Source organism: Mauremys reevesii, linkage group 7 (assembly GCF_016161935.1).
Source record: "Mauremys reevesii isolate NIE-2019 linkage group 7, ASM1616193v1, whole genome shotgun sequence".
NCBI classification, from domain to species: domain Eukaryota; kingdom Metazoa; phylum Chordata; order Testudines; family Geoemydidae; genus Mauremys; species Mauremys reevesii.
Window position 1 is genome coordinate 8,649,097 of NC_052629.1, and position 27,681 is coordinate 8,676,777.

A 27,681-nucleotide genomic window follows, 5' to 3' on the forward strand; every position below is an offset into this window, starting at 1 on the left:
TATTTTCTACTGCATGCATCTGATGAAGTGGGCTGTAGCCCATGAAAGCTTATGCTCAGATAAATTTGTTAGTATCTATGGTGCCACAAGTACTCCTGTTCTTGATTTTCTTAGTCCTATTTCTTCAATCACTGAGTGAACTTGTAGGCTCTAAAGTTTTACTTTGTTTTGAGTGCAGTTATGTAACAAAAAAAAAATCTACATTTGTAAGTTGCACTTTCACAATAAAGAGGTCGCATTACAGTACTTGTATGAGGTAAATTGAAATACTATTTTATCATTTTTACAGTGTAAATATTTGTAATAAAAATATGAAGTGAGCACTGTACACTTTGTAATTGAAATTAATATACACCTCTACCCTAATATAATGCAAATTCGGATATAATGCGGTAAAGCAGTGCTCCAGGGGGGCAAGGCTGCACACTCCGGTGGATCAAAGCAAGTTCAATATAATGCGGTTTCACCTATAACGCGGTAAGATTTTTTGACTCCCGAGGACAGCATTATTTCGAGGTAGAGGTATATTTGAAAATGTAGGAAAACATCCAAAAATATTTAACAAATTTCAGTTGGTATTGTTTAACAGTGCAATTACAACTGCAATAATTGCAATTTTTTTAATTACAATTTTGAGTTAATTGCATGAGTTAACTGCGATTAATCGACAGCCCTAATAACTTCTTTCAGGATTGGTAGCATAACTGTAGTTGAATGGTAAGTCATGCAGAATACAATGCAATTTGCATCTTGAGCTGCAGTATCCATAGACTACATATTTTGTTTAATAAACAAAAAACATGATTTCTTTGTCATTCTGCAATCACAGAAGAGAGCTGCCACTCCTTCTGTGAAGCAGATATCTTTGCTGGAGTCCTGTGACACACAGTGGGAATTCACTTCCTGTCAGGAAATGCTCTTTTTTCAATGTTTTATCTTGCGGAGACAACCAAGAGTGAACAATAGGCTATTAAAGTATTAGAACAAGTGTCATAACTAACCCAATATGTACTACTTTCTGAGTATTATCCTGAAAGAAAGCATTGGCTAGTCTTCAGAATTAATTCAGTAATCAGTAGCAATAGTGTGTAACAGCCTTAACAATTGTTTTTCAAATATTAAGCAAAAACTTAGTTTTGTGTTGAACTTTGAGAGCTTCCTGTCATAGTTTCCTGTAGTAAAAATGATAAAAATAACTTAGTAATTCAAGAGTATTGGCAAAGAAAAGGTTTTTTTTTTTCCCTTTTTGACAATCTAAATTCATCATTTTTTAAAATAAAACACACTAACTGTTTTATGGAATTCTCATTGCATTTTGAAGAATGACACTGACTACATAAATGGTGTAATGAGATTTCATTTTTGGTATCGATACGTAATTGAGTACATTTAATACTGAAATCAGAATCTCTTCTAATTACCAGCCCCTCAAATTCCACCTGGGACCAGAAAGTCAAGCTGAATTCTTTCCATCTCATGCACCATTACCAGCAATGAAGAGTCTACAAGGCTAATTACTCTTACACTTTTTACCCTGAAGAAGTCACATAATCTTTAATGACGTTGCACAGACACAAATGAGTGGAATTTAGTAAACAACGCTGATGATGCACCAAAAGGAAAAGAGTTCAGCTTGCTCTGCCTATGCAGCCTCACAAGGGGTAAAATGTAGTGAAAGCACATTTTAGTCCAGGGGTAGGCAACCTATGGTACGCATGCCAAAGGCAGCACATGAGCTGATTTTCAGTAGCATTCACACTGCCTGGGTCCTGGCCACCGGTCCAGGGGGCTCTGCATTAAAATTAAATTAAAAATGAAGCCTCTTAAACATTTTAAAAACCTTACTTACTTTTAAATACAACAATAGTTTAGTTATATATTACAGACTTATAGAAAGAGACTTTCTAAAAATGTTAAAATGTATGACTGTCATGCAAAACCTTAAATTAGAGTAAATAAATGAAGACTTGGCACACCACTTCTGAAAGGTTGCCAACCCCTGTTTTAGTCAATACAATAAAGAGACAGGGACTCCACATTATACCCATGTGAAGTAGATCTCTTGAATAAAAAGATGTCATTTTTATATAGATGCTTTCTTCAGGGTAGAACTGCTCTTTAAAGACATTTAAAGTTGAAGCTTGTTTCACATTACAATCTCAGTTTACACATAGACACTTACCCTTAACTAACAACAACAAAAATAATCCTCCTGAAATTTCATACCACATCTCCTTCCAGGGTAGAATTTTTCTGCCTGCATTGTGGTGGAATGAACAGATCTAATCCATGAGTAATGTCCAGACCAGTGGATGCCTTCCATTATGAGAAATAAAAATTAAGGTAAGGAGACTAGTTTTCTGTCTTACATTGTGTGTGTTTGGCATACACATAATAAAAAAATTTGTTGATCTTCTTTTTTTGCAAATATTTAATATTGTGGGATTGCTAGATGTAGTTTGGGTTACTATCCACATACTAATACTAAGTTGCTCACTTAGGCCCTAATCCAAAGTCCATTGAAGTAAGTGGGAGGTGTTTCACTGACTTCTATGGGCTGTTAGAGATCAGTTCTGAAATGCTGGGACTTTCCCAATTGTCTTCATGGGGAGCAAAATCAGGCTCTTGATGCAAGAAAAGGTATTTAAAAGTCACTGTGTACATCATCTTCAATTCAGTATGGGCATATAAAACAAATCTATAGCTGTAGCTAAACCATGAGATACAGTGTGTCATGCCTCTGCTCTATTGGGCATAGTGGAGGTCATTCTAATTTTATTAGGTGGTTGGCACTGGTTGTGGGCCTTTTTCACAAAGGAATTTCTGTTCAAAATATAATGTAACGAGTACATTCATATGTTAGCAGCAGATTCCCATGGAAACTTTGTAAACTGATGGTAACAGACAGAAGCAAAGGTCTTACTATTGTGGGAGACCGTCTATATTTTCTGTACATCTTTCATAGTAATTTTCTGTTGTGCTATTCTAATTCTGCATAATCTTAAGACTTTTTTTATGATTTTCTTTAGAGAAGGGGCACTAACATGCTTTTTGAATGCATGGATGATGGATTTATTGTCATTATTGCAAAATAAGGACTATCTTTCAGTTTCTTGCTTAAGACCTCTCTTGGGTATAATACATAAAGTATCATAGAATCTCAAGCTTTGAACTGGTTACCTTCATGTTTAGAAGCTATAATTTAGCAAGATACAGCCAGAAACCTTAGAAATACTTGTAGTTCAGTAGGTAGCTGATCTTGTTTGAGGACTGGTCCCTATATACATTCCACTCATGGATATGTATGTGCTCCATGCACCTGAGACTGGAGATTTATAGCAAGTAGTGTCTGTTGGCCCATACATAAGCAGTTGCTCTCCTCGTGCTTCAAAATAAGAGCATAAAGGGTCACATGGACCAATGCCTCTCTGGTTCCTTCTTACCACCGCATGGCCTGAGCTGGAATTTGCTGCATCTACTATGATCGTCTTCTACTTCTATACTTGTAAATACATATTGTAAGTAGTTTTTAGTAAGTGTAGACTTTATGTTTTAGTGTTGTTATAGTTAACATAGCTTAGTCTTCTTGCCTCAGGAAGTTTCTCCCCATGAAGGAGGACTATGCCAAGATTCCTGGGGTTTAAGAACTGTCTTGTGCCCCTGTTCTTTCTCTGTCAGTAACAAACACCAGTGCTGCCTTTATTGCCTTGGGGAGGTTCATATTGCCACCAAGTATAGCATTTGCTGTTCCTCTGTAACATACCAGGTGTGATACAGCGGGGCCAGAGGGCAGCAGGAGAGTGATAGATGAGTGGTATATAAGCCCTAGGATCATCAGAACCTTATTCCTTGTGGACTAAGGAGAGATTACTACAGGGTAATTAGAGCACCTGGAGCCAATTAAGGCCCCTCCTGAGACCTAATAAAAAACCCCTGTTTCAGTCAGACCAGGAGAGGAAGGAGAGTTGACTAGAGTTGGAGGAGTACTGTTGTTAACTGGAGTACCAGGGGATGGGAAACCTTCTCCAAGCAGAAAGAGGGTAAGCAGTCCGCAATTCTGAAGGGGCTGGGACCTAGAGTAGCGGGTGGACCCGGGGCCCTTCCCCACTCCTCTCCCTCCCCCACCGGGGGCAAGGGGTGGCACTCCAACCCACCACACTAACGAAAAGCACGGGACCCACCACAGTAGCGTTGGCCATTTGCGACACAGCGTACAATCCAGACTAAAGAGCAGCTGTGTCACCTCTGCCCTGAAACCTGGGATTCTTTACAATGCCTTGCTGAAGGAGCTCCCGCCTGTGCTGTTCACAAACATCCTTCCAGCATGCAAGCCATATCCTGTGTGTAACTGCAGCCTGCCAGCTACACTTGTTATGCTCTGGCTCTTACCAGCCTTGGTTGGACCCGCAACACACTCCCAGTCTTAAGTTCTCCCCACCCCAGAAATGTATGTCCTATATCACCTAGCCCTCTCCTGGACAATAGAAGCTGTATTAGGTACATTTATTTCTTTAATAGAAATAATATGCACACAACTTGCCACCCCAAATGGAGTTTCCCAGACACTTCAGTTTAAACACCATTGAAGGAAATAGCTGAGCAGGCGGATACCTTGTTTAATGTCCTGTCAGCCTCTACCCTGGCCTGTGTCGCACTACCAGTGCATGACAGTATCCTCAAAATTGCCACGGCCCTCTGGCAAACTCCTTCATCCATCCCTCCCTCCCATCTTGAAAAGGGCTGAAAAGAAATACTTTGTCCCAACCAAAGGGTTTGAGTACCTTTACACCCACACTCCCCATGGCTCACTGTGGTCTCTGCAGCCAATGAAAAAGATAAACAAGGGCATACCAGCTCAACTCCCAAAAATAGAGGCCAAAAAATTGGACCTGTTTCTGTTAATCTCCTAGGGAGATAAATTTCGACTTATGATGCTCCCTCCGTAAGTTCAAGAGTCCCTCCCACAGGGTTTTCCCCAGGAATTCAGCACGCTGGTGGAAGAGGGCATCACGGAGGCTCAGTATTCCCTCCAAATGGTATGGGACACAGCTGACTCAGTGGCTAGGGTGGTTGCGTGGGCAGTGATTGAGGTGCAGCTCCTGACTTCAGACCACCAGCCTCTCCCAAGATATGCAGACCTCAATCCAAGACCTCCCATTCAATGGGATCAGTCTTTTTTCAGAGCAGATGGATGCGAGGCTGCATGGGTTAAGACATTAGGGCCACCCTTTGCATGTTGGGCATGTATACGCCACAAGTCTGCAAGAAAGCAGTTCTGGCTGCCGCCGAGGCCTTGGCAGTCTCGTCCAGGGTCTGCAAGGAGAAGGGACAGGGATGTTAGTTTCAGCTGCCGCTGCCCTTCCTCCTCCCACTCAACTGTGCAGCCTGGCCCAGCAATGCACCCTGGGGGCCAGAAGCACTCATTTTGAGCAACACCCCAGTCATCTCCCAGGATCCACCCTGTTCTTTTCTCAGCTGTCTTCATCCCTACCGTTTGGCCTGGTTGCAGGTCACCTTGGACCACTGAGTGCTGGAGGCTTTTAAGAGAAGGTTAGACAAACACCTATTGGGGTGGTCTAGATAACACTTAGTCCTGCCATGAGTGCAGGGGACTGAACTAGAGGACCTCTCGAGGTCCTTTCCAGTCCTATGATTCTGTTCTATGATCCGAACATATTCATCCCCTGGACAGTAAGAGGGCACACTCTACGAGATCATAAGCAACTTCACCAGTAGCTGTTTGAGATGTTCCAATACTGGTGGACTGGTAAGGTGGCTACCTGGAGTTCCATCCACATCTTTATGAAGAATTACTCTCTGGACCAGGCTTCCTCGGCACATGCAGCTGTGGGAACAGCAGTGTTAGACATTCACGCCAACTACATTCTCGCACCCTCCTCCTATTTGAATACTACTTACCAATCACCAACATGAGGAATTACACATAGGGGCCTCTACTCAAACAAGAAATGGAGGTTAATTACCTGCAATTGAAGGTTTTTCAATATGTGTGGTCCCTATTTGTGTCTTTCTATCCACCCTTCTTCCCCTCTGTTTTGGATCCTATCTGATTTGCTGTAAAAGAAGGAACTGGAGAGGCATTAGTCTATGCCACCCTTTATTTCCTTGGTTTGGAGCATAAGAGAAGCCAATGCAGATGTGCGGACCAACAGATACTACTTGCTACAAATCTCACTTGGGTGCATGGAGTGCATGTGTACCCATATGTGGAATACAGATAGTAACCACACATCTTTAAGAACCTCCAGTTACAGGTAAGTAACCATTTCTAGTAATCGCCTGTTACACTCCCACTTGTATACTCCCTATTTTGTTCAACACTACAGTCAATCCAAGTAGGATTAACTCTTCTAGATCAACGCCCAATGGCAATTGTTGGGAGTTTTGGGTGCTTGTCATCCTTCAGTCTTAGGCCCTTAGAAAGTTGAGCAGCTATGCTGTTTACTACAAATATCAGTTGTACAACTACTTTTCATTTGCTAAGGGCTTGGCTACACTCAAAACTTCAAAGTGCTGCCGCGGCAGCACTTTGAAGTGTGAGTGTGGCTGCAGCGCCAGCACTGGGGGAGAGCTCTCCCAGCGCTGCACGTACTCTGCCTCCCTGTGGGGATTAGCTTGCAGTGCTGGGAGCCGCGCACCCAGTGGTGCGGCACTGTTTACACTGGCGCTTTACAGCGCTGTATCTTGCAGTGCTCGGGGGTGTGAAAAAAAACACCCCTGAGCAAGAAACTTGCAGCGCTGTAAAGCGCCAGTGTAGCCAAGGCTTAAGATTGTCCCTACCAGCCTTAAATTTGTTGTACAGATTTTAATTCCTTCATATATTCCTGTAAAACACCTTCTTGCATTAAATTTATGAAACTTTCCCTGCACAAGCACAAAATCTATTAGATAATCTTTATCGTAACAATGATACAACCTCTTAGCCATTTTAACGAGATATTTAGGTATTTGAAACGCGTTTGGCAGCTGTCCATGTTTGAAAATTTAGCCCAGCATCCTTTGTCGTATGTCAGACTTTATTGCAGTTTCTTGAAGAGCCTTGTAAAAACATGTACTACTTTATTTCCACTGAAAAATATTTTTCTTGTTTAGGATCAGTCTATAAAAAAATGATTTCACAAATGGTCCTTATTTTAAGCAAAAAGTATCCCACATTTACAAGTACCCTGTGGTACAGATTGTTGAAAACGAATATTAGAGATTCAGGAATTAAAGAAAAACATTTGTAATGATTCCTTGAAAAGAATTAGGAAATGGAGGGTTTTTTTTGTTTGTTTTTTGTGTGTTTTTTTTTTTTTTGAGAGAGAGAGAGAAACATTTAGTTCTCCCGTAAATTATTATGGACTAAATTCTGCCTTCAGATGTGTGCACATCTACCATTTACTTCAGTCCAAATTACAGGAATCGGAGAACTGTGCATGGCTTGTTGGATCATACGTTAAAATCTAATGTGTTGCATAGGGGCTCAATAACAAACTAGTTATCTTGGAGGCAGGGTTGTTTGGGGTTTTTTTTGTTTTGTTTCTCTTCCCACCCCTCCCCCTTCCTACAATATTTAGCAGAAAAATATTGTGGAAAGTAGTATTCTTGGATGGATATTTTTGGATGGATCGGTTTTGGAAACTTGGGCTGAACTCTGAAGAGAAATTCCATTACTTTACTCATTAAATTTCTTGATCAGACTTGCAAAATTGCTTTTTTGATGTAAATTGCCCGGGTATGTATCCAATTTTTTAATCCGTCTCAAAGAAATGGACAACTTAAACCATTTCTAGTTTTTAAATGGATTTAAATTAACTGGAAGACATTGCACTTCAATTTGGAAATGATAGTGTTTTGAGGCTATTTTTCCTGGTTATGTCTCAAACCTCTTCTGTATATGAAGAAGGTTCTTTGTGATCTATAGATAAATAACTTCTTTAAAGCTTGCAACATATTTGCAGTTGTGCTATTATGCTTTACAAAAGGTCCACCAAGATTTTGTATAATCAGTTACATAAATAGAAATACCACAGTGACAGATGCCTTAGAAATACCTGAGATATATTATCTATAGGTGATATTTTCTGTGTCACTCTTTTTATTAAGAACTTCTAACTTAACATAGCTATTAGCTGATACACTGTTGGGCCATTAGAAGGCCAAAAGACTACCCAATAGCCCTGGGTATTCTCTGTGATGGAGTTAGGGAGAATGGGTGTCTTTGCCCTCATCTCTAGTTATTTTTAATGAATTCCCTTTCTGTCTCTTCTTCCAGTCCTTTGGATGATTGTTTAAGATGAGGGACACTGCACCTTAGCCTAATAAACTTTCATATGGCTTTAGTATTGGTCAGCAGCGCTACATAGTGGCTTCAGGAATCACACCTGAATGCATTCTCTATGACCAATCATCTGCCTTGTGGAAGGTTATGACAATTTGCAGACCGTATGTATGCAGTTTGCACTAACAGTCCAGACCAGACACAATGTTATGTGTATCCCAGAGCAACACTTCTCTCCTGCCAACAAAATTAAGTCTAGCTGCACATAAAACTGTTGCCAGAATGCCATTTCTTTTTATATATTAATGAGCGAAAAGAAGTTGGAGCTTGAGAATATAATGTGTATATACCCTGTAATTCTACCTCTTCCTCATGAAAATAGGCTAGACTGAAAATTGTTTTGAATGCTCTCTTTATGTACAAATATTTTGAGGGTTGTATACATTATCCTCACCAGCATACCTGATATAGGTCACTTCATGAACCTGCAAAGCAATAAAAGCCTTTTCTACTTTCCAAATACCTTACGTTTCATCAGGCTTTCGGGGGATAAAGATCTATTCTAAGTCTATTAATTAGAATTAATACAAAAATGAATGACTCAAATACACTGCAAACTTATCAGCAAGTGCCATGCAACTTAATGGTATGCCTACACTTGTGATGCAAGGGTTTTGTGTATGATGTTTGGAGTGTGTTTTATATTTGGTTTCTGGCTTTTGAGGTTAAATTGAAAATGCATGGAAAAATATCGGTCAGTCCACATAGAGTGGAATTTAACAGGCTTCTTCTCATCTGTGTGGCTCCTTTGTAATCCCAATCTTGATCAGTTTTGAGTAACTTCTAGCTAAGAAGGTGAATAAAACTGATGAGACAGGTAGAAATCTGGATGGTGCAACTACTACAATTTAAAAAAAACCCAAAAACCTGATAACGTTAGCTATTTCTTTCCAATATACATTCATTTGTATCCAAACTCAAAGTACCGCCCAGTGATCAAAACCGACAATTGTAAACTCCCATTCCCATCCCAAAAATACAAACACAATGAATTGCCAAGCTAGGGACATACAGTTTCAAACTAACACCACCAATGAACCAACATCCATACTCCTTCCAACAGTCTTTAGCTTAATCCGTAAACCAGATTCTCTTTACAGGTTGTTCTTTGGAGTAAAAAGTATTTTTTAAAAGCATACAGTGCACCCTCATTATTATGAAAGAAAAGCCTATGGCTTCCTTGATTTGATGTGACTGCAGTCTCCCAAAATGCTTATGGGGCCTGTTATAAATGTGGCTTCTAATTTGGGGTGTTTTTTCCCCTAATAAAGAGACAACAAATATCTTTGGCAGGCATCTGTCACCATCTATTCTACATACTGTAAATGGTCTAATTTTTTTTGCATGTTCTTAGGCTAAGGTGGACATCTCTAATTCTATGAAAAAGTAAAAGCAATGTTAGATTTTTCCAGAAGTACAAAAAACAGATGCATTAATAGAATAATAGAGTAACAGAGAAAAGATCAAGCATGCTTTCTTCTTCTGTAAAGCAGACAGTGGTATGTGCCCTCGAGCTTTGATGACAGAGCAATGTTTTCCTCCTTTATGCTGCAGCTTAGAGGTGGGCAAACTTTTTGGCCTGAGGGCCATATTGGGGTTCAAAACTGTATGGAGGGCCAGGTAGGGAAGGCTGTGCCCCCCAAACAGCCTGGCCCTGCCCCCTATCTGACCCCTCCCACGTTCTGCCCCATGACTGCCCCCCTCAGAACTCCTCCAACCATCCAGCCCCCACCCTGCTTCTTGTCTCCTGACAGCCCCTCCCCCAGAACCCCTGCCCCTAACCACCCCCAGGACCCCACCCCCTATCCAACCCCACCCTGCTCCCTGTCCCCTGACTGCCCTGACCCCTATTCACACCCCTGCCCCCTGACAGGCCCCCTGGGACCCCACCCCTATCCCAGGGGTAGGCAACCTATGGCCTGTGTTCCGAATGCAGCATGCGAGCTGATTTTCAGTGGCACTCACACTGCCGGGGTCCTGGCCACCGGTCCGGAGGGCTCTGCATTTTAATTTAATTTTAAATTAAGCTTCTTACACATTTTTAAAACCTTATTTATTTTACATACAACAGTAGTTTAGTTATATATTATAGACTTATAGAAAGAGACCTTCTAAAACATTAAAATGTATTACCGGCACGCGAAACCTTAAATGAAGACTCGGCACACCACTTCTGAAAGGTTGCTGACCCCTGCCCTATCCAATCCCCTCTGTTCCCCCCTACAAACCTCCTTTTAATGTGCTTGATTTGCGTTTCCTTGTGGAGAGACTGTGAAAAATCCTGGAATATAAATGCAGTTAGTTCACTGCATGTAGTAAAGGGTACCCATTTGTGCCACCCTGGCTTTTAGGAGGATAATTATATCCCTAACACATGGTACAGGCTTCCCTTCAGCTGTGTAGACATGCTTCTGTTTGTTTTTCCTTTAAATTGAATAAGTTCAGGTGAGAGAGAAGACAGTTTACATCACAGGAAAAAGGTTTGTGAAGTCAACCTAGTTTTGCATCCTGAAAAACATTTGAAATCCCTGCAATGTCCACAGTGTTTTGCTTAGGCTTTGGCTACACTTGCATTTCAAAGCGCTGCCGCGGCAGCGCTCCCGCGGCAGCGCTTTGAAGCGCTAAGTGTAGTCAAAGCCCCAGCGCTGGGAGAAAACTCTCCCAGCGCTGTCCGTACTCCAGCTCCCTGTGGGGAATAACGGACAGCGCTGGGAGCCGCGCTCCCAGCGCTGGGGCTTTGACTACACTGGCGCTTTGTAGCGCCGCAATTTGCAGCGCTGCAGAGGGTGTGTTTTCACACCCTGCTGCAGCGCTGCAAATTTGCAAGTGTAGCCAAGCCCTTAGTGTATCAGGCATGTAGCTCATGTGGTATGCTATTTGTGTGGCTCATTTCAGAACATCTTTTGTTTTGCCCAGACATGAGGGAGAATTACAAGAGAAAACAAGATACGGTAATTCATGAATCTCGCTGGAAAGCAATAGTAACTTTCACCTGTAGTGTTTTAAAATGCCTGAGGAGGACAATATTATTACTTTCCCTCCTTATAGCTGATTGATTGTCTCACTCATTGTTTGTGTTCTAGCAAGGCTTCTAACAGTAAGCCTTCAGCAGTTGTTCAGAATTCAGAGATACGTGTGCTCATTGGTTTGGGCTACTGATCATTCTGTATTCTCCATTCACTACACTGGCTGCCTCTAAACTGATAATTTGACTTTAAATTGCCTTCCTTAAGAACTAGGTTAAATGATCTTCTATTATTGAGGCTTATGAGATTCCAGAACACCCATTCAACTCTTAGTAGTATTTACATTTGTAATCACTTCAGTGGAAGGCGTTGCCCCGGGGAAGAAACCAGGTCAAGCCCTCTAGTACAATGCATCAGTAGCTCAAAACTTTGGGATTCATATGTACATTTATGTAAGTAGAACTTGATCCAGAACAAGAAAAGGTGAGGCTTTCTTAAGGCATCCTGTGTTGCTTCTGAACTTACTAGTTAAAGGGTTTTTTGTTTTTTTGCTCTTAAATGATTTGAGGAAACCTTAGGAGGTGTGAATCGACCACAGAAGAGGTAGTTTGTGCACTACCATCAACCCTCAGGGATTCCACTGAGGAAGACAAATTTAATCTGCAATAGAAGGCTCAGTAGTACTAGGAGTCTACTGGTGAAAGATGGCTCTTCCCTTTCCGGCAGTGCAGCCATGAACAAGAGCACTTGTGAGTACTTTGAGCAACTACAAAACCCTCTGAGTGGCAGGTTTCAGAGTGGTAGCCATGTTAGTATGTATCAGCAAAAACGAGGAGTCCTTGTGGCACCTTGGAGACTAACAAATTCATTTGGGCATAAGCTTTCGTGAGCTAGAACCCATGTTGCCCTAGGAGAAGCAAGCCAACCACTTGCTCAGTCAAGAGAAATACATTACACACCAGAATGTTGTTACTCCTACTTACCTAACGTTTTTGTTCTCTTTTATTGAGAAGGTAGCACAATGTTGTTCACTGAATTCAACTGGCACAGGCTTAGGAATTTTATATTTTAATGTCATATTTGTGTGACTTTTTGTCTTTTAAACAGGATGCTTCTGTTTACGTAGTGAAGCAAGATGTTTTGAACTATGAAGTTATGTCAGTGGTTTTTGAGCAGTTATTAAATGTCAGCATGTCCACTATAAATCTTGTCTACTATGGTTTGCAACTTACCTATCAAAATCCCATTCTGTGTCTAAAAATGCATCCCAGTTTCAACAGTGTCTTCTAAAGATCATAGAAATGTAGGTCTGGAAGGAATCTTAAGAAGTCGTCAAGTTCAACCTCCTGCTCTGACATAGGACCGGATAAACCTAGACCATCCCTTACCAGTGTCTGTCCAACCATTTTTTAAAAACCTCCAGTGTTGGGTATTTCACAACCTCCCTTGGAAGTCTATACCAGATCTTAACTACCCTTATAGTTAGAAAGATTTTCCTAATATCCCTTGATGCAGGTTTAGCCCCTTACTTTCCTGATGTTGTCCTTCCCCACTAAGTACAGGGCCTATGCTTTCTTTTGGCATGTTGATCAATATAAAAAGTATATATGCAAAAAAAATGGGTTTTAAGTTTTTGTTTCCTCCTTTCTGCTGTCTCTGGAAGGAACATTTCTCAGCCCAGTAGAAGGCTAGTGTAAATGCTATGAGGCAGAGAGTTCCAAATGATCTACTCTGAAGGGATGTGTGGGGGTGGGCAAAGGTCACTGGATCTGCTTTGTAAAAATCTGCTGTCAGGGAATCTACATGTAGGAGCACAAAAGGACTCAACAGTGCATCTCTACATCCTGCACTCAGGTGGGGCATTGATTCAGTTCCCCTCAACCCGCACTGAGTTCCTTCCTCCAAACCTGTTTTTTCTGACTGTGCTTGGAGGAGTAAGCTGCATCTCTATAGAAGCAATGGAGAGCATATTGATTAGAAAGGTTCTACAACACATCACCAAATCTCCTTGGGTTCAGTGAGGGTTGTTCATTGCCCTCCTGGAAAATTCTTCACCACCTTGTCTGCTAAATTCTTGAAACACTCCAACGCATAAATAGATTTAAGTTCCATTAGGGCAAATATCCATTTTTACAAAATATTTATGTATTAACATGATTACGGTTTTTCAGTTGGTGTTTTAAATTAGTAATTTGTGTTAAAATATGTATTTACAAATACAGTAGTTGGTAATGTTAAAAAATATGTAGAATAAAATGCTTCACTCCAATATAGAGAACAAGTCCAAGTTCACCTGCACCGCTCCAAACTAACCATTGGCTTGTGTATGGGGATAGGTGGTGGTGCCAGCACTGGAAGTGGCATTCAATCACCATGAAATAGTTGTGCCCCTAAGGGAAGCTACAGGGTTTGGATCCAATAGCCCAAAAGTAATGTTTTGAACTACAGTTACAAACCTTGAGTCATCCTTAAGTCACCTTTCCTTTTCTTATTAGTATGAGTTAAGGACATATAATTAATCATTTTTACCTTAAAATGTCTTAGCTTTTGGCTAGTTCAGTCAAAATGTAATGTTTTTAAATATACAATTATTTTGTATATCATATGTAATTCAGCTTCACAAGATGCTCAAATATATTTATATTTGCAGAAACATGTTCCAATACCTCTTTGCAAAAGAATGTGACATTTTACCAGCTTAAATTTAGATTTTTCATGAATTTTCTTCATATTTAAAATTTATAATACAGCAGTATTCAGAGGTCCCCCTCAAGACTGGAGACCCATTGTATGGAGTGCTGTATAAATACACATGAAGACACAATCCCTTTCCTGAAGAATTTATTATCTATGACTTGTTGCAATTTTATCTTTGTTACAGATCTCCAGTTACAAATGACCCTTGTAGAATACACTGCTGGTTGGGTTTCCAAATCCTTTCTTCGGGAACATTTAAACAGTTGAGTTCTATCTCTAAACTGTCAATAGGTGGCAGTGTTTAAAAAAGCATTAGTGTTACCTTTAGTTGGGGCATGAGGTTGCTAAACTGGTAACTGTTAAAGGTTAGTATTGCTACTATGTTATGAAGCCAAGATGTTCCAGAGGTTTGGGCTATAAAAAGAACTGGCCGCATATTGCAGTGTGCAAGATCAGTTGTTCATGTAAACATTTGTAAAATGAACCAGTTGCTTCATGTCTGTCATTTGGATTGCCCAACCGTCACAACTTTTGACCCTTCATTAAACCAAAGGAGCAGCTGTTTCTGCCATGATGTTTCTAATGATAATCAAGGCCACCATAAAATCAAAGACTTCTGATGTGATGTGGAATCAAATAGAAACTTCCCTAAAACTGGAAGGAATGCATCCAAGTAATGAAGTAGAAGAACTTGTATAGTTGCATCCGACGAAGTGGGTATTCACCCACGAAAGCTCATGCTGCAAAACGTCTGTTAGTCTATAAGGTGCCACAGGATTCTTTGCTGCTTGTATAGATTGTCTATTGTATCCTTCCCAGTTCAAAATGGTGCCTTTTTAGGGGGACATATGAAAATCTGTAGGATGTTTGATTAACTACTATAATAAATGCAATCTTTTCAGCATGCCAACTGTGCACATTCACATGAATATTAAAACCCTCTCTTCTGCTACAGAGTGGACTTTGGGGTGAGCCTGAAAAACTTGATATTGCAAGAGGCTGTTAGGAGGCCAGAAGGTACTAGAGAGGATATATTTGTAAAACAGAATTCTTGGCTTCTAAGAATGATCTTCATAATTAAAACCAAATGTATGGTAAAACTTGTTTCTTGCGCTTGTCATAGTTGTATCTCGGTGCAATCTTAGATACATTTCACTGCCCATAAGGAAGGGAAATTGTTCTGTGACCGTTTACAGATAGAACTGCGAAGAGAGATAACAATGAATTATGTTCTGTTCAAAGTTGAATTAAAGTATATAACTGTCTATCAAGGTAATTTTAGCTACATTCAATTATATAATGCAGCTTGTCAGGTTAAAAATAGTACTTTTAAAAAGACTTATCTTTTAAATATTTTATAGATGCAGAATGAAATTAGTGAAAGAATAAGATAACTCAGAGTTGGGTCCAAGAACCTTCTCAAACTAGATCAAGTTCAAAATCTTGGGCTGGATCTTATGTCGGCCTGTCTTTCCCGCTTTCCCTTTTTGCTGATGCTTGCTTTGCTATTTCACTCAGTTTGGACAATGAAAATAAATTAGGTCATGAGAACCAAAAATTGAAACTTTTACAATGCTGCAATGTTTGTGTTGCCAAGACTGCATCAGAATCCTTAAAACCAAACAAAGAAAAACAGCTTTTTATTAAAATGTGAGTTTTTAAAAATGTTTAAGATCTTTCTATTGGTTTGTTTTAAAAAGTTTTTCTAAAATGTACGTTTGGGGATAGAACTACCTGACATTGTTCCGAGACTACTTCAGCTTTGACTTACATAAAATAAAAATCACAGAAGTTGTATGATCTATAATAGAGGATACATAAGAAACCCATTTTCTCCTCTGCAGATTTGAATACATCTATTATTAAACCAGTGACAATCCATCAAAATAGCAATAAGTCATTTTGGGGAAAAAATTAAGGAAACTTGAACATTAATATTCAGTAAATTACTTACGTAGATCATAGACAAATTCTGTATGTGAAATATTAAATCACAGTACTTCTGTTGCAGGGATCTCAGTGCATTTACAGGGATGGGTAAGTAGTAGTATCCCCATTTACAGATGAGAAAACCCAGGCATTGAGAGGCTAAATAGATTGCCCAAGGTCATGCAGAAAATCCACCACAGCCAGAGTAGATCCCAGCTCTTGTGAATCAGGTCCCTATTCAGGAAGGTTCTTAAGCATGTGAATAATCCTATTGAAACAAATGAGATGCTTACTCACATGCTTGAAGTTATTCCCATGCTTAAGTATCTTCCTTGCGCAGAGCTGTCTGCTCTTCCATGCTGCCTTAAAATGGTAATGTACTATAAATGTGCTTATTGTAATAAAATATTTCTTCAATCATATTGGATTTATTTTTATTCTGTAAAATATAATACCTAGGACTTAACATAGTGTTAGTAAAATGATCTTCTTTAATGTTTATTGGGTTTTAATGATCGAAACCATTTATATATATATATATATATAGTATGTATGTGAGATTTTGATTCCATTCTGTACAAAATCAAGTAGTTAGGTTATCTAAATGCCTGCTGGAAATGGTGCAAGAGAATTCTGCATGAAAACAAATGGCACTGCTGACACATCACTTCTTTGCTTAACCTGTCAACAGTTTCATAAAGCAGAGGGAGTAGACTTCAGCACTCCTAAAAATGGTGCTGGAAACTAATATCGGAAGACTTAACCATTTGATTAATGGACATTTTGTAGCAATTCATGCCACAGTGTTAATGTCAGATTCTTTTGAATGCTTTTGTTTGCTTAGCAGAGTAAACTTGGGAGTTTAGCTGTTCAGTATTTGTGCCTGAGCAGATTTCTCTTCACACCGCCATAGTGTGTCCACCTCTTTTCCCAAGCTATCCCAAAGTCATCTCCATGCTTTATTCTGCATTTAAAATAATAATCTTGTGTTGACATCAGTGTTGTATAGAAATGAATGATAGAAATCTAGTATTAGGATTTCACTGCACAATCACCTACAGTAGGGAAGAAAAGAGGCTTAGTAAGAGGAAAATGTTTAAAAAATTATGTAAGTCACAAAGAGAAATTGGCACTCAATAAAAGTGTACTAAAAACTATGTTATGCTGTGAACTTGAAAGTATATATAGGTATATCTCCAATTATATCTCCTAGAACTGGAAGTGACCTTGAAAGGTCATTGAGTCCAGCCCCCTGCCTTCACTAGCAGGACCAATTTTTGCCCCAGATCCCTAAGTGGCCTCCTCAAGGATTGAACTCACAACCCTGGGTTTAGCAGGCCCATGCTCAAACCACTGAGCTGTCCTCTCCCCCCATGGGGATGAGGGCATCAAGAAGAACAGAAGAAAATGGTTCAATAGAATAGTAGCAGTGTTGTATGCATTATTGCAAATTACCGTTCTAAATAAAGTTTTTGTAATTTAGAATAAATTGTTTACCTTTTCAGATGCTTTTAAGCTTTTAGAGAGATGCATTTGAAAATTTGCATTCAAAACAACACTGTGGTATATAAAGCAATTACATAGCAACAATCACCTTAGCATCTAAGCACTGACATTAATAATGACATGCAGCTTAGAGTGCAGTCTCCATATACAAATTACCTTCAAATTATTTTTTTTTTCTTGTAGTATCCACTATGTGCCAGGTGCTTTCCAAAAAGAAAAAGGCAAAGTCCCTGCCGAAAAGAGAAAATATTCCTTTTTAAAAAAGATAAAATTTGAAAGGGAAACAACAAACTAGTGAGGTAGCCATGTGGTGACTGGCCACTTCTTGTTAACATACAGTTTTAACAACCCAATTTGTTTAGTGTTTAATAGGTCATCCTTGAATTACAATGGCATGGTGAAAGGGTCATTGTGGTAGAGGGAGCAACAAAGTTCAGTAGCAACAAAGAAGGCATAGAGATGTTTGTTGGAGTGGACAGATGATCTGTTAAAATAACAGGAGTACTTGTGGCACCTTAGAGACTAACAAATTTATTTGAGCATAAGCTTTCGTGGGCTACAGCCCACTTCATCGGACGCATAGAATGGAACATATAGTGAGGAGATATATGCATACAGAGAACATGAAAAGGTGAGAGTTGCCCAACCAACTCTAAGGCTTTGGCTACACTTGCATTTCAAAGCGCTGCCGCGGCAGCGCTCCCGCGGCAGCGCTTTGAAGCGCTAAGTGTAGTCAAAGCCCCAGCGCTGGGAGAAAACTCTCCCAGCGCTGTCCGTACTCCAGCTCCCTGTGGGGAATAACGGACAGCGCTGGGAGCCGCGCTCCCAGCGCTGGGGCTTTGACTACACTGGCGCTTTGTAGCGCCGCAATTTGCAGCGCTGCAGAGGGTGTGTTTTCACACCCTGCTGCAGCGCTGCAAATTTGCAAGTGTAGCCAAGCCCTAAGAGGCTAATTCATTAAGATGAACTGTTGTCAGCAGGAGAAAAAAAACTTTTGTAGTGATAATTAAGATAGCCCATTTAAGACAGTTTGACAAGATACTTAACATGGGGGAAATAGATTCAATGTATGTAATGGCTCAGCCGTTCCCCGTCTCTATTTAAGCCTAAATTGATAGTATCTAGTTTGCATACTTGATCTGTTGTGGCTTGAATCTTGGAACTTTCCCTTCCCCTCCTCTGATATTATCCACGCTCACCCATTTCTCACCACAAGACTACATTTTTCCACTTGTCTTTTCACTGCACAAATACCTGTTTTACTTCAGTATGCTTATGCATTTCAGCTTTCCTTCCTCTTACTCTTCTTCATCTCTGCAGTAATTTTGCCTATATGACTGTTTGTTCTAATCTCCTAAGTGTTTTATATAAGAACATAAGAAGGTCAGATCAATCATACATCTAGCCCAGTATCCTGTCTTCTGACAGTGACCAATACCAGGTGTTTCAGAGGGAATAAACAGAACAGGGCAATTATCAACTGATCCATTCCCTGTCATCCACTCCAGCTTCTGGCAGTTGCAGGTTTAGGATATCCAGAGCATGGACCCACATCCATGATCATCGTGGCTAATACCCTTTGATGGAGCTATCCTCCATGAACTTATCTAATTCTTTTTGAACCCACTTATACTTTTGGCTTTCACAGCATCCTTGAGTTCCACAGGTTGACTGTGTATTGTGTGAAGTACTTCCCTTTGTTTGTTTTAAACCTGTTGCCTGTTAATTTCATTGGGTGACGCGGGTTCTTATGTGAAGGGGTAAATAACACTTTCTCCACACTATTTGTGATATTGTAGACCTCTATCATATTCCCCTCCTTAGTAGTTTCTTTTCCAAGCTGAACAGTCCCAGTTTATAGACCTCTAATCATGTTTGTTGCCCTTCTCTGTACAGTACCTTTTCTAATTCTGTATTTTTTAGATGGATTCCCCAGAACTGCACACAATACTCAAGGTGTGGGTGCATCACCGATTTATATAATGGCATTATGATTAGGGCTGTTGATTAATTGCAGTTAACTCATGTGATTAACTCAAAAGAATTAATTGTGATTAATCGCAGTTTTAATTGCATTGTTAAACAACGACTTGCATCTGAAGAAGTGGGTATTCACCCACGAAAGCTCATGCTGCAGAACGTCTGTTAGTCTATAAGGTGCCACAGAATTCTTTGTTGCTTTTACAGATCCAGACTAACACGGCTACCCCTCTGATACTTAAACAATAGAATACCAATTGAAATGTATTAAATATTTTGGATGGTTTTTCTACATTTTCAAATATATTGATTTCAGTTACAACACGTTACAAAATGTATAGTACTCACTTTATATTATTTTTATTACAAATATTTGCAGGAGTTTGCATGGCACTGTTGTAGCCGGCATCAGAAGATATTTACCTGTCAAATGTGCTAAAGAGTCATATGTCTCTTCATGCTTCAACCACCATTCCAGAGGACAAGCGTTCATGCTGATTACGGGTTTTGCTCGATAAGGATCCAAAGCAGAGCAGACCGATGTGTGGTCATTTTCATCATCTGAGTCAGATGCCACCAGCAGGTTGATTTTTTTTTTTTTCCGGTGTTCAGGTTCTGTAGTTTCTGCATCGGAGTGTTACTCCTTTAAGACTTCTGAAAGTATGCTCCCCATCCCGTCCCGATCAGATTTTAGAAGGCACTTCAGATTCTTAAACCTTGGGTTGAGTTCTGTAGCTATTTTTAGAAATCTCACATTGGTACCCTCTTTGCGTTTTGTCAAATCTGCTGTGAAAGTGTTCTTAAAATAAACGTGCTGGGTCATCATCCGAGACTGCTTAACATGAAATATATGGCAGAATGTGGGTAAAACAGAACAGGAGACATACAATTCTTCCCCAAGGAGTTTTATCACAAATTTAATTAATGCACAATGTTTTTAACGAGCGCCATCAGCGTGGAAGCATGTCCTCTGGAACAGTGGCCGAAGCATGAAGGGGCATACTAATGTTTAGTATATCTGGCACATAAATACTTTGCAACGCCAGCTACAAAAGTGCCATGTGAACACCTGTTCTCACTTTCAGGTGACATTGTAAATAAGAAGCAGGCAGCAGTATCTCCCGTTAATGTAAATAAACTTGTTTGTCTTAGAGATTGGCTGAACAAGAAGTAGGACTTAGTGGACTTGTAGGCTCTGAAGTTTTACATTGTTTTGTTTCTGAGTGCAGTTATATAACACAAACTACATTTGTAAGTGACTTTTTCACAATAAAGAGATTGCACCACACTACTTGTATGAGGTGAATTGAAAAATAGGATTTTCTTTTATCATTTTTACAGTGCAAATATTTGTAATAAAAAATAATATAAAGTGAGCACTGTACACTTTGTATTCTACGTTGTAATAGAAATCAACATATTTGAAAATGTAGAAGAACATCCAAAAATATTTAATACATTTCAATTGGTGTTCTATTAACAGTGCGATTAATCGCAATTAATTTTTTTGTGTTAATCAAAATAGATAATATTTTCAAATCAGAAAGTTATGGTCATCTACAGAACCGTAGCAATGTGCTAGAAAAACCAAGAAAACATTTTCATGAAATATGTCATGGATTTTTGCCTTCACAGAAGACTATTTTTATTTTTCTACCTTAGTCTTCCTCTTAAGAACCCATTCAACAAGAGTTGTCACCATTGGTATAAGCTTTCATACAGCACTGCAATTTTATTCTTTGTCACATGAAAGGATGACCCCAACTTCCATAATAGTCTTGGCATATGTAGCCTACTGTGCATGGTCGCCTCCCCTCTTTTAATTTGAAATGTTCAAATATCATTTATGGCTAGCTTGCTGAGCACATTGTACAAGTCAGCATGTTAGCTGTTTTTCAATTCAGTGGGAGTTGTGTTGCTAAATCCCCGTGTGCTGCACTGAAAATGTGGCCTAGCAATAGCTGCACCTGCAATGGATTGTTGCTGTTGCTGAGGTAAAGTGACAGGCACTGGATCCACCATAGAGTGTCTCCCTCAAAAGACTAAGAATTTTACACCCTCAATTAAAGGGGCAGATATCCTCATATCCACTAAAGTCAGTTCAGTGTCATCTGGCTTGAACCACAACTAGTCTTTGTCTGTGCCCCAGTTTCAACCAGACACTGAGTAAGTCATTCAGTCTAGCCTCTAAAGTAAATTTACTTAAGTTACTGTTCTTGTTTTCAGGGTAGGTTGTCCTGCTAGTTATAATGAAGACAGATGATTTGATTGTTCTTTACTGTAAAGTAACAATGGTTCAAATACTTAACACAAAAATACAGTTCTCCAGGTCCAATTTTTATTAATTCTCTCATTACTTAAAAAAAAAGGGTAAACTGTCATACAGTGTCTGGTCTGTTTTAAAGTGGAGTCTCAGAGGTGAAGAAAATTATTCCATCAGCTCAGTTGGTCTAAGTGGAAAAGAACTATAGGAGATGGATCAAATATGCAGCACTATATTAAGCTATTCTGTTAAGTCCCAGTCATTAGTTTGCCTCTATTTACCTGTATACCAAAATCTGGTTTTATATATTTTCTGCAAAATATTCATGGAATTATGTTGGTCTGTATTGACTATATATTGGCTAAACCAGATGATATACTTTTGAACAAATGATAACCTCCCTCTAATATTTCATAGATCTCTCCAATTCCACAAATGATTTGGTAAAGAGATGATGCTTGGCCATGTAATTTATTCATCTTGTTGATGTACAAGAGATTTGGTGGTGGCAGAACAGACCAGCTGTAACATGAGAGAAATCACATCACCTGACTGTTGGAGAGAGGTTTAGTTCTCAGTTAATTTTTTTTCTCTTGGTCAGGAAATCAAAGACTTACTGAATTCTGTACCTTTGCTTAATTAGATTTTGTTATGCTCTGAAACAAAGCTAATTATAAGGCATACATCACCATTATGGTTAATAATCAGTCAGATTGGATGTTAATTCAAAGCACTTTCAAAAGAAATCCAAAAGTTTCAGTAATAGCAGTGGTTAATTTGGGGTACTGAAAAATTTCAGAGTGGGATTTGTGCTGCATCGAGAAAGTGAAGGTGCCTGATGGTAATGAACAGTTTGATTCAGAAACTTGTTCTACTAGTATCCTAAAAGGAAAACAGGCTTCATTCAGAGTGGTAGCCATGTTAGTCTGTATCAGCAAAAACAACGAAGAGTCCTTGTGGCACCTTGGAGACTAACAGATTAATTTGGGCATAAGCTTTTGTGGGCCAAAACCCACTTCATCAGATGCATGGAGTGGAAAATAAAGTAGGTAGATAGATATATCTCAGAGAGAGAGCATGTGCGCGTGCGTGTGCGCGCGTTATCCCCTAGGCCATGCTGAGGGATAGCTCAGTGGTTTGCGCATTGGCCTGCTAAACCCAGAGTTGTGAGTTCAGTCCTTGAGGGAGCCTGTCATAGGTTTGTTCCCCACTTTGAACTTTAGCGTCCAAAAGGTGGGGACCTGCATGTACCCTTCTAAGCTTAAATCCTAGCTTAGATCTGATAGCTCTGCTACCAACCAAAAATATAGTGTTTTGGTACACTTTCCATTCCTCCCAAACCTTCCCTGGGAAATCCAAGACCCAAACCTCTTGGGTCTTAACACAAAGGGAAATAAACCATTCCCCCACCTTCCCCCCCTCCCAGACTTTCCCTCCCTCGGTCGTCTGGAGAGACTACCTTGATTCAACCTCCTTGAATCTAAACCAAAGAAGGATTCACCTTCCCCCCTCCTCTGTTCCCCCCACCTATCCCTGGTGAGTCAGACTAATCCCCTGGGGTCTCAATCAGGTTCTTAAAAAGAAAGGCTTTTATTAAAAGAAAGAAAAGAAAAGAAAAACTAACTCTGTAACACCAGGATGGAAAAATATTACAGGGTCTAGCTATAAAAAACTAAAGGAACCCCTCCCCCCCCCCCCAGCATAAGTACAAGTTACAGCAAAGAGGTAAAATATCCTTCCAGCAAAATACACATTTGCAAATACAGAAAACAAATAAAAGACTAATCCGCCTTTTAATTAATACTCACTATATTGAATAGAAGAGACTATTTTAGGAAGCTTGGAGAGCCTGGATGTACATCTGGCCCCTCTTAGATCCGAGAGAGAACGGACAACAACGCAAACGGACTGGCCTGTCTCCCAAAGTCTGAAAGTGTGGGGGATCATCCTTCAGGATATGTTGTAGATCCTTGATGTGCTGGAGAGGTTTTAGTTGGGGAGTGAAGGTGATGGCTAGTGGCGTTCAGTTATTTTCTTTGGGTATGGCTACACTTACAAATCGGCAGCGCTGGTAGTTGCAGCGCTGGTCGTCCAGCTGTGCAGGGCCAGCGCTGGTGTGTGGCCACACTCACAGCTACCAGCGCTGCAGTGTGGCCACATTTGTAGCATTTGCAGCGCTGTTGGGAGTGATGAATTATGGGCAGCTATCCCAGCATTCAAGTGGCAGCAACGTGCTTTTCAAAAGAGGGGGGTGTGGGGCAGTGTGACAGGGACGGGGCGGGAGAGAGAGAGAGAGTGGATTTTTGGAACCGACACTGGGCAAAATCAGAAAATTTTCCCACCCCCTTACTGTTAACTGCAAACAACCTGCATCCAACATACTCTTTCCCCCCTCTGCCCCCTCCCCCCGTTTCTCTCAAGCAAAGCAAACACTCAACCCCTGTAGGGGTTATCTCATTTCATTGTTGACAGTAGTTACAGATTAATGACAGCAAACAGGAGCTATGTTTGAAGCAGCTCCCCGTGCGTGCACAGAGCCCGGAGCTCCGAATTGACAACAAAACAAAGAGAGGCTGCATAACAAAACAAAGGGAATAATTTAGTTAAAAGCATTCTGGGATACTCCTTATACCCTGGAGGCCAATAACAGCGCTGGTGAGTGTCCACACTTGATGACCAGCGCTGCAGAACCAGCGCTGCAACCCTTATACCCCAAGCAGACCTGGGTGTACGGCCAGCGCTGCAGCCAGGGAGTTGCAGCGCTGGTTGTGCCCTGCAAGTGTGGACAGGGTGTAATTGCAGCGCTGGAAAGCCTCTACCAGCGCTGCAACTTGCAAGTGTAGCCAAGCCCAATAGGTGAGTTCTGGGTACTCTTTCAGCTCTGTCAATCTGTTTCTTCACTTCAGCAGGTGGGTATTGTAGTTTTAAGAACTCTTGCTAGAGATCCTGTAGGTGTTTGTCTCTGTCTGAGGGATTGGAGCAAATGCAGTTGTATCTTAGAGCTTGGCTGTAGACAATGGATTGAATTATGAGGTCTGGATGAAAGCTGGAGGCATATAGGTAAGGATAGCAGTCAGGGGCTTGTTCATCTGCACATCTGCCAATATATATGCCAGCAGTGCCCCTCTGCCATGTACATTGGCCAAACCAGATAGTCTCTCCACAAAAGAATAAATGGACACAAATCAGACGTCAAAAAGTATAACATTCAAAAACCAGTCGGAAAACACTTCAGCCTCCCTGGACACTCAATTACAGACCTAAAAGTGGCAATTCTTCAACAAAAAAACTTCAAAAACAGACTTCAACGAGAAACTGCAGAACTGGAATTAATTTGCAAACTAGACACCATCAAATTAGAACTCAATAAAGACTGGGAGTGGATGGGTCATTTAAAAAACTAAAAACTATTTCCACAGGCCAATTTTCCCCCCTGCTGTTACTCACACCTTCTCGTCAACTGTTTGAAATGGGCCACCCTGATTACCACTACAAAAGTTATTTTTTTTCCCCTCCTGCTGATAATAGCCCACTTTAATTGAATGGTCTCATTAGAATTGGTATGGCAACCCACATATTTTCATGTACTCTGTGTGTGTGTGTGTGTGTGTGTGGATCTTCCTACTGTATTTTCCACTCCATGCATCTGATGAAGTGAGTTTTAGCCCACGAAAGCTTATGCCCAAATCAATTTGTTAGTCTCTAAGGTGCCACAAGTACTCCTCGTTGTTCTTACATTTCAGTGTATAGTATATAGAGCAGGATAAACAAGTCATTGTCTGTATGAAATTTGAGTTTGCGCTGACTTCGCTATTGCTTTTTATGTAGCCTGTTGTAAAACGAGGTAAATATCTAGATGAGCCGATGTACCCCATTTATCCACCCAACTTAGGCTGCATAGCATGAACAGGAAACAGACTAGCTAACACTATTCTGAAAGATACTTAACTCCACTTTCCTTATTTTCTGACCACCAGTGGAAGAGTCAGGAACCAATAGCAGCACAGCAACTGAGCAACTGACCTTGCTGCTCGTTGGGTTAAGGACCCTTATATAAGCTCAGAGAGAGGGAACCCCCTCATGCAGCTTGCCCAGTGGGTCATGTATCTTGGGTCTGGGTTTCCTGCAAGTCCCCAACTTTTGTATCCTTTTGCTAAAGGGAAGAGGATGAGGCAGTTGTAAGGATCTAAAAACCATGCATGTTTGTCAGTGTGTCTGTCTTCACTTTTTTATTCAAGATGGGAAAAGAGGAACTGCTGCTTTCTATTTCTAAAGCATCTGTCAAACTGGATAATATAGGAGCCTTGCCTTTTGCCACTGGAAGATAGCCATCTCTGTGGGTGGAATGTGGGAGTTGCTTAAGAGTGCAAAGCAACTTCACACAAGTTTAGGACAAGGTATGAAATCAGTTGTACGGTGCAGTTTAAAATGCAAGCAGAATGTAATTTTCCCAAATGTCTATTTGGGTAAATTATAAAATACTGAGATTAACATGCCTACTCTGTGAAAAATGCCATGGAATATTCAATAATCACAGGTGTTCATGCCTTCAATTTTATATCCATGTGAAAAATGGCACCTCCAGTACCATATGGAGAGTATTAGTCTGTTAGTGACTCAGAAGGAAGATTGACAACTATTAAGTCACAAATGACATGTCATGCAGCTGCCTGTGTTTGAAGTCTCCCATGTAAGTTATGGCCCGAAATGATATGCTGCAGGCACTGTACACAGACAGTGCATATGTCTAGTTGGAGTTCCAAGGTTTAAATGTTACAGCCTTATTGACTAGGCAACATATTAGAGAGAGAGAGAGAGAGAGAGAGAGAGAGGAAGAGGAGTGAAGAAAAAAGTGAAGTTTCCTGCAATTAGAAAATATCTCTTGGGAAATCTAGGTATTGCCAGTCACACATTTGATTCTTTTCTTTTTACAGATGACTAGGCTTTACTGTCACCACAAGCATGTATTGTAAAGTAACAGACTAGAACTAATTATATCTCATAGACCTTTTAAAATGTTAAAGTATGACTTGTGTGCTCAATTTTTTTCTGAGACCAGCCAAGTGGATTAGCAGCAGAGCAACAATTTGCTACTTGGTTACCAGGGTGCAGGAGCATTTTAGGAAATCTAATTCTTGTGGATAGTGCAGCTCATGGGAACAAAAAAGCAAGTACAGAGTGAGAGTTATAGTTTGCCACTCTTTTTCAGGATGGGCTGTTGCGAGCCAATTAACAGAATAGCTTTGGAGGTGATCTCTGAGGCTAGTTTGCTGAACTCATCCTTTGGCCAACCATTTTGGATCTGTAGTAAAAAGAAAAAATACAAGGGAGCAGATCCTCAGCTGAGTGTGTGTATAGAGAGTCTGATGTAAATCTGTTGTAGTTAACTTTGTGTTGTGGAAGGGATTAAACTCGTATTTTGAGAGGGAGCCTACTGTGTATTTTTTTAATCCTCTATTTATCTAGCACAAATATAATACATAAGGATTTTTAGAAATATTAGTTTCTTTTCCTGAACGAGAGGACAGGGAAGCTGAAATGGGATGAATACCTAGCTCATTGTAAGCCAGTTTGTGCCCTTGCACTTGTCACAAGTCCCAACATCCCTCTATTTCAGTAATCTCAATCATGAAATCTGGAGTTATTTCTTCAGAAATAACACAAAACTGAATAAAATCATCATCACCAATAAAACATCACTGAGTACTCTACTCTCCAGCTTGAAGAATAAGATTCCTGAATTTGTGTCTGAATCTGGATCTCCATGAGTGGTGATTCAGATTTCTGCTTAAAACCAGTTCTACAGCATTTTCACAGATACTCTTATGAACCTTTTAAAATCATATTTTAAAATCAAGCTTACATGAAGTTTTTTCCCAATACAATTTATCAAATTTCAGCTTGGGCAACAAAGTATCTTATAAAAACACACAAGTGGAGGAAAATTAGCACTGTGTATTTATTTTTAGTGAATATTAAAGCTGCAGTCCTGGGGA

General features: G+C 40.1%; 1 protein-coding gene across 12 annotated transcripts in view; it reads left to right on the forward strand.

The window, feature by feature from the left end:
• Nucleotides 1–27,681, forward strand: part of ADD3 (adducin 3) — a 169,135-nt gene that overhangs the window by 97,993 nt on the left and 43,461 nt on the right. For 5 of the 12 annotated variants that reach the window (XM_039547929.1, XM_039547933.1, XM_039547932.1 and 2 more), the window contains one exon: nucleotides 2,242–2,343. The exons of 5 other annotated variants lie outside the window; for them this stretch is intronic. The gene's annotated coding sequence lies outside the window, so the exon portion shown is untranslated. Of the gene's footprint in view, nucleotides 1–2,241; nucleotides 2,344–11,935; nucleotides 12,060–22,112; nucleotides 22,251–25,923; nucleotides 26,083–27,681 lie in introns of those variants that run through there. 2 more of the 12 variants (XM_039547934.1, XM_039547937.1) reach the window with 2 other exon arrangements.